Source organism: Marmota marmota, unplaced genomic scaffold (assembly GCF_001458135.2).
Source record: "Marmota marmota marmota unplaced genomic scaffold, marMar, whole genome shotgun sequence".
Lineage (NCBI taxonomy): Eukaryota > Metazoa > Chordata > Mammalia > Rodentia > Sciuridae > Marmota > Marmota marmota.
In genome coordinates, this window is record NW_025999990.1 from 42031845 (window position 1) to 42040696 (window position 8852).

Here is an 8852-nt window from a genome sequence, read left to right on the forward strand (position 1 = left end):
CATTCATTTTTTTTTTCCCATCAGAACAGCATCTATTTTATAGTTAGGAAACTGAGTCTCTGAGAAATGAAGTAATTTGCCCACTGATATGCAGCAGGGAGCCTGCTTGCATTCCCCCATCATATGCATGTTTGGCCATGATTCTAGGCTCTCTGCATTGCTCCCTCCCAAATCCACCACAAGACCTAAAAGATGAAGTTTGCTCAAACCCTTCACTAATGCACTGACAGGGAGACCCTAAAATTAACCAGAAAGTGCTAAGAAGATTGCAAAACAAAATAGCCTGTTACTAAAATCTTAATCTGCAGGGAGAGGAAAGAGCATTAAAAACAGTTGGGGTTATTGTTGTTGTTTGTTTGTTTGTTGTTTTTTGTCTTGCTGTTCTGGGGATTGAACCCAGGGCCTTGCACATACTAGGCCAGTGTACTGTCTCTAAGCTAAGCCTCAGCTCTAATTTTGTTTTAAGATCATAGAGTCCATACACAGACCACAAAAGATATAGGTAAAAAATAGATCTGAGGCCTCTACGGTTGTTTGATTTAAACTTCATAACTTTATAAAATCCACTTTTTCTCTAGTTATATGTGAGTTTTACCTTCTTTCCATTTGCCTTCCCCCCCAAAAAAAAATGTAAGAATTTTTATAGAAATGTTTTTGGTACACTTATAAAAGAGTGAAGGAGTGGGAGAGATGACCACCAGCTTTTCTGGCTATAAGGAAATGGTAGCTACCTTTTAAAACCAAACTCAAAATATGTTGCATGATTATTATTAAATTTTAACATGGTTATTAATATATGCTAACAGCACAGTGTCATTTATCAGAAATGTGTCAGTGTGAGCTCATGATTTAATAATACATACAGAGAAACAGATATTGATATGCCTGTGTGCATGTCAATATGTGAGCCAGACCTTGGGTTTCTAAATACCATTCTCCAGCAAAATGAACCAGAAGGAACAGCAGATTCCTAGACTCAGGCAATAAAATTAGAATGTGTTGTTCCAGAAAGTAAGGAAAAGCTAAAATAAAGATAGATATAATACAAGAGCCAGTTTAAAAGGATCCCCATGGTCAAATATAAGTCACTTTGAGCATCAAAACAGAAGAGTAACCATCACTAAATAACGCACCCATTCGAGTATGCAAATAATATATTCAAATATATAGTGAAGGCAAAGATCTGTTTACAGAAGAAGGTCAGTGGAAGGCAGATGGAATGATAAAAATACAGAACCATCACTTGGGAAGCAGCACAGTGATGGTTGATTCAGAGGGGGATCACCAACAGACTCAGGATGGTAGATGCAGATTTAATGAGGAACAGGAGGTTGCTGTGGTCTCCTTACAGAATACCTACCAGTTGTGAAGAGGAAACGGAAACTTCAGGTAGAAAAAACAAGGTGATGGGGGAAGCTAACCTAATATCTGCAGTGGTGAGAAAAAGTGGACAACAAGTACATTCTCAGAGCACATGTCATTTCCATAGTATTCCTGCCAAGAATGCATGAGGAAGTATCAGACAGACCCAGGATGGGGTCACCCTAGAATGAAAGACCAGTACTCATTCCTATCAAGGTCCTGCAAATTAGGGAAAGGCCAAGGAACCATTCTAACTCAAAAAAAGACCAGAGACTTGACAACTCATTACATATAACCCTGAATTGTATCTTGGACTAGAAAGAAAGAAAGAAGTAACATTGTTGGGATAGTTGGTAAAATGGAGTCTATGGATGAAATGAGGTATATGGACGATCACCTGATGTTTTTGCAGAGGACTGGGGGCGGGGGGGGTAAGACAAGCCAGGGATGCGTCAGCAGGTCAGCAACTTCTCAACTCATCCAGAAAAAGATGATGTATTTATCATTTGTAAATGTTTAATATGCATAACTAAACTATATTGATGGAGAGAGGGGACAAGAGAGCCTTCAAAAATAAAATATTAACAATTGGGGAATCCGAGTGAGAGAACAAGGTTCCTTCAACTTCTGCAAGTTTAAGATTTTGGGGGATTCTGGGGATTGAACCCAGGCCTGATACATGCTAAGCACACTCTCCACCACTGAACTGCACCCCCATCTCTGAAATAAATTATTATTTTTTAAACAAAAAACTAGGCAAGCCTTCAGGACCTGCCTAGATTCTATGACCAAGAAAGAACTAGAAATGGGGACAAGGGGAGCTAAGGAAATGGGAGAAGAGAAGAAAGCAATAGAGCAATCTGTGACCTTGTCCCTTTTTTAAAAATAAATTAATTGGGGAATATAACCCCAGCTGGTTCCCTCGCATGCTGGACCCTAGTCTGTGTGTTAATTATTGGGCAGTAGAAATAACATGGGCTTTGCTGACAGAGGAACCTGGATGCAGATGCTGCTGAGGCCCTCACAGCTCTGTGCTCTTGGGTACACTGTCTGCTTCCTGACCCTCAGTATTCTTAGCTGTGAAATGGGGATAAACATACATACCCCACAGGTTGTTATAAAGATTGGGGGAGATTACTTATAAGACACACCAGTTCACCTAAAAGCAGTCCACACGGGGTAAGATGGAGAAGCAGAGTTGAAAATTCACTTTATTTGGAGCTTCCATGGGTGCATTAGAAACTTTTTGATTAAGCTGAATTGTCACTCCTAAACCTATCACTTGACAGTTTGTGTTTAAAGTCATCCAAAAAATGATGACATTAGGGATTGGGATGGTTATAGCCAGAGCATAGTATATCTCAGGCACACTTACAATTCTGGTACCCAGTTGAGATAATCACTGTTTCAATTTATAACTTGCTGAGTAGTATTCATTGAGTATTACTTGGCAGAATGTGCACAGCAAAATATCCTCACCTACTTCTGAAAGTATTCGTCAGTCACAGCCTATTATATACAATATATGAAATATAACATTCCAAATAAAAAGTCTGTTTCTGACTTTGGCTGACCTTGCCATAGGGTTTCAGTATTTGCCCAGTAATGACCCTATCAGTTTTCTTGACTGTGAGACCCTAAAATTCCATCTTTGTAACCCACAGAGATGTGGCTCAGAGTGAGTCCAGAATCTTTATATGGGTTTGGATAAGGTTAAAGAGGGAGAAATAAGGAACTTATATTAAAAGGAGCATTTTTCATATTAAGCATACTTATGAAGCAAGTCTAATATAGTATTTATTTGTTTAATTATTTATTTTGGCACTGGGGATTGAGCCCAGGGGTGCTTTGCCACTGAACTACATCCCCAGTCCTTTATTATTTTGAGCCAGGTTCTCACTCAATTGCCAAAGTTGGCTCAAAATTACCATCCTCCTGACTGCCTGGCTAAAAATACTGTTCTTCAGAACTTTATATAGATTTGAGAAACAGCAATTGTCCAGATCAAATAGCATTATTAAACTTGTCATTATTACTGGGTAGCTTTAGCAGGGACTGATGGAGCCCACCAGGGATGACAAATCCTTTTGGATTTTGCCACTGTCCTCAGCTCAGCACATGGCAATTAGCAGACTCTCATGCTCACCATCCCTGTCTTGCCAGCTGAGACTTAGAGACTTTTAGATCCGGATTTCAATCGAAGACAAGATAAAGTCAATCACAGGCCTTGACTGTGCCGGGAGGTACTGTTCTGCCGCAGTCCGGCTGCAGCAAAATAACCGGGGGGTGACGAACAACTTGTGTACGTTGATACAGCAGGAGTGGGAGCCGTTTATTGTAGGACAGGAGCGGTATATATACATTCCACACAGCTTATCTAATTAACATAAACTCGATACAGCAGTCAACCAATAAGGAATCTCCACACTTAATGGCTCGCTGGCGTTACTTCACAAACCATTCCCTCTGGCAAAATGCCAGGCGCCATCCTGACTTGTTTACAGACTCTAACACTGTTCTGTCCTGAGATTCTTACAATCCTAAACTTCTGCAATCCAAAGCAGGAGATGAGGCAAGCACACATGGGAAATAAAGACGAACATAACCCAAACAAGGTACAACTAATCACAATGTGTCATCCTGGGTGGAGTAGGATGCTGGAATCAGGGACAAGGGATGGGGCCAACTGGGATTAACCTAGAAGACATCTGGGCAAGGGGAAGGTCCAAGCTCTCCTTGTTGTTTTCCGCTAATTGAAAACAAAAGAAAAGTGAATATTATTTCAGATCCTCTGGACAACATAGATGATTGAAATGGTCATGGGAAACTGTCTTTTTCGTTTTTGTTTTTGTTTTTGTTTTTGTTTGGTACCAGGGATTGAATCCAGGGGCACTTGACCACTGAACCACATCCCCAGTCCTTGATATTTTTTATTTTGAGACAGGTATCACTAAGTTGCTGAGACTAGCTTCAAACTTGCATTCTTCCTGCCTCAGCCTCCTGAGAACTGAGATTATAGGCATATGCCACTGAGCCTGGTTTAATTCTTTTTCTTAATTGATAGCATTTCCCCAAATCGCCCAAAGTGTTGAGCCACTCCCTAAATTCCCAGATGCAGCCCTGTCTTCTTTATAAGATCTACTAGTAGCCACTTGCCTGTCTCTAGGAAGATCTTTTCACCAAGAATGGAGTCAGGAAAACCAGGATTTTGCAGGTTTGGGCAAATGGACCTGATGGCAGGCTACCTCCAATGATTACGGTGCATCTACACTTGGGGTTTGTGGTTGTAGGACCAGGTCACAAACCTCAGGTTCCAGCCTCTCAAGAGTCACCATCATTTCTCAGGGGGACTTTGAGTGGCTGGAGAGACATCTTGAAAGAGCAAACATGTTCAAAACTGAGAATGTTCTCTCCCCTCCACAGAAGCCATCCCGTAGATCTGAAACTCTGAACTAACTGGTCATTCATCATGAGAAACAGGTTTGCGGGCAGCACTCCCGTACAAACACTCACTGCCATTAACCTGGATGGCAGATGTGGAGAGGTGAGAACTCCAGGTTCTGATCACCAGGAACGTGCATCTCTTGGGTTGGAGGATGTTGAAGTGAAAAAGAGATTTGTGCAGTGCAAGCACGCATCCGCCCACCCCCACCCCACCCTACCCTGTGCCTCTCTCCCTCCCCACCCTTTTCTTTTTTCCATGGATTTTTCTCTACCTTGAGTAAAGTTCAGTTTTTAGAAATCCAGCCTGGTTGTAAACACAGTCTTTAAAACCTCTGCACTGCTTTACTGCAGAATTTATGATTTGTTTACATTCGAGGCGAGGAACAGGCAAGAGGGGTAATCCTAAAGCCTTTAGTAGATTACCCAAAAGAAAAAAGGGGAATCGGGCACATGCATAAAAATACTTCCTTGTTCCATCCGTGATTTGTGGGTACAGAATTCTTCCTGAGAGAGAGGTCATGCCCTAAGGAAATTAGCCCAAACAGCCCTTTGTAACCATTAGAACAAGTTCTTGAGAGCTCAGCAGAAACTTCTAGAAAACCATAGATTTGGGAATTTGGAAAATGTGCACACAAAAAATCTGAGGCAGGTGCCTTGGTAGCAATTTGGAATTTTGCCAGCACTAATGCCTTCTGGGAATTAAGCGTGGCTTACAGTCACCCTTATGTGGGACTAGGCTCAGATGAAGCCAGGGCCACATAGTATTTACTTCACAGGAGAAAATTCTGAACAGGGACCCAGTCATGACTATCCTTTTGCTAAGGACTTTTGAAAGAGACCAAAGAAAGTGGCTAATAAGAATGCATTAATATATTTTTTTTCAATATAAATCACAGGAGGTTTAAATTCCTCACTCGCAGTTTCAGAATTAGTTGTCACCTCAGTATCAGAAGTTGTAATATAAATAATATACAGAAGAGGAATCTAAAAACCCAGGGTCTAGGAAGAGCCCATACCTACTTACTGGTTATGTGATCTTTAGTGAACAACACACCAGGAGTAATATGGGGACAGTAATACTTGCCACTCAGAGGAACAATCAGGATAAAATTGTGCATGTGAAAGGGCCATGAAGATATTGTGTGCATGTACAAATATGTAACAACAAACACCATCATTATATAAAACCAATAAAAAATGGTACCAATAAAAAATGTGGGAAACAAATGACTATGTAGTTAGTCCTTTGAATGAAAAATATTTTCATTACTACTATGGTGATGATGGCCATGATAAATACTTTTGAAATACACTATTGGGCTGAGGGTGTAACCCAGAGGTAGATCTAGTATATGTTTAGCATGCATGAGATGAGGCCCTTGGTTCAATCCAAGAAAGAAAGAGAAAAAAAGAGGGAGAGGAATCTGGGTGCGGTGGTGCATACCTGTAATTTGTTACATACCAGCAGCTCAGGAGGCTGAGGCAGGAGGACTGCAAGTTCTAAGCCAGCCTCAGCAACTTAGTAAAGCCCTAAGCAATTTGGCAAGACCCTGTCTCTAAATAAAATATAAAAAGGCCTGGGGATGTAGCTCAGTTGTTAAGTGCACCTGAGTTTAATCCCCAGTAGCAAAAAAAAAAAAAAAAAGGAGGGTGAAGAAGAAATATGCTATCAACCCCTACTCCAGAATGAGTTGGTTTTACATTGTGGTGAAGAAAAGGAAATTGACATCTTAATTAGCCCATAGTTAAAGGAAACACCCTCAGGTGGACACCCAGTACAACTGAGACTGCAGGCAGCCTCAGTCTATCTGGCCCCATCATAAAATGGGACAGTCTAAAGTTATTTAGTCCCTTTTGACCATCTTTAGCTGTGAGGTAAACCATAGGTTTCCTAAGTTTTTACAGCACTAAACTCCTATTATTTCCTATCGGGGAACAAGGAAATAAATTCAATAATAGTGAGTGGTTGACTTCAGGATAGTTTTATAAGTTATATGTTAACTAACAAAAGAGATTAAACAGATCAATTATGAATTGACATCAGGCAAGGATTCACTTTCTTTTTTGTAGAAAGATTTTTTTTTAAGTTATTCTACAACTCATATTTATACTAGGCTTGGCAGCTCTTCTTACAAGTGACATTTTCAGTATGCCGTTTGAAAGACAAGATTAAAAATCTTTAATCATTGATTTAAGGAATTTGAGTAATACTATTTGGCTTTCTACAAGGCATCTTAAATATTTAAGGGAGAATGTGTCAATATTTGGATTAAACAAAAGAAAGATGCAAGAACACATGTGTCAGGTTGATTTACTGACATTTCAGAAAACAGTTGAAGTTTGTTGCTAGCATAAAGTTGTCTGGGTATCAAGCCGGAAGAAATAAAGTAGCAAACAATTCAAATTCATGTATGTCTCTCCTCCTTATGGTTACTTGGAATCTGCTAATATAAGTTCTATAAAGTAAATTGACTATTGGAAGGAATGGGTTGCTTACAGGTTTAGATTGTATCATGTGATTCCAAAGCATAAAGGAGAGAATGTGAATGGAAAACTTTCAACAGTAAAGCTACATATACTAAGACATCATTCATTTTTATCTTCGCTCCATGCATGCCAAATTTCAAAAGAGTTGAAATTTCCAAGAAACATGAGAAGATATAAAGATTTGTGAAATATTTTCAGTTGTTTAAAACGGTGTGTTTTGCCATCACCTACTTTCTGGAAGGCCACATCATTCAGTCACAAGTACAGCCATTCGCTCCTGCCAAATAGACCGTATGCCGGACTGTGCGAGTTGCCTGCAGGGGGCGCTCTGCTATCTTTCCCGCCATCTTTCTCAACATTCCCAAGAACTGGAATGTGTTGCTATAGACTTCCTTTAAGGAAAGCAGGGTGGCAGGTGGATTCTCCTGTTTCCAGTTCAGGTTCTCATGTGACGGAGCAAAATAAGTAAACGAGGACAAACAAGGTGTTGACCTCTTCCACCCACCCCCAAGAACAAAAGAATCAGTCCAGTAGGGTTGGCAGAGAAAGAATGCTAACAAGGGGAAACTTTTGCTTCCTTGCCCCAAAGGAAGGGGCAAGTGGAGTACCTGGCCAAGTAACTGAGACTACAGGCACCCCAGTAGCCTCCCAGGACTTGGGAGACTGAGGCAGAAGGACAGCTTGGGCCCAGGAATTCAAGGCCGGCCTGGGAAATATAGGGAGACCCCATCTCAAAACAAAACAAAATAAAATAAAACAGACTTTTGTGTATATTTCTTTTGGAAAATCAAGTTAACCAGGATAGACTGAGGGTGGGAGGGGTTTGTCTGCTTTGGACACTTCTGAATTCTCAGCACATAGAATTAGGAGACATGCAAATTTCATTGATTTTGGAAGAGTGGACCGAAAACACACCATGTGGCTATTTAAAAAGTAGAATTTCATCTTGGTCTGTGAAGTTAACTTATTAGTCCCAAGCTCAGTCACTATAGATTCATCAGAAGTCACAGCTATAAAGAAACTCCTCAGAAGAAACAGATGCTGATGTCATGTGCTGGTTAGGACCATGGACTCAGGGTGAATTGGGGATTTACTGTGACTGTGCAGCCCGAATGTTTCCCAGCCTGTTTCTCGCCTGTAAAATGAAGGTAATAATAGTACCTACTGCAGAGTACTGTTGTCAGAAGTGATTGAGGGCAAGTGTGTGATTCCACTGTCTCTGTGCAGCCAAGATGAGAAAGATGATTTCTGCATAATGATAGGTTGTACAATAGGTGCGATCCAGGACAGCCCAGGACCTTTGGAGCCCCTGGCACACAGGGAAGGGATCATAACCCTCATAGAAGCCATCAGTATGTAAGAGAGGTCAGAATCACTGTCTGCTAATGGAAGAGGCCCCTCTGCTGGGCATCCCCGCCCACTAGTTGTCCCTCTGGGAGGAAAAAAGCTAAGAGTTGGAGAGGATGGACAATAGTTCTGTCTCTCTAGGTCTCCCTGCTATAGAAGCCTGTCTAGGAGAGGGAAAAAATGACACTCCTCCCCAAAGTGAAAGACAGTAA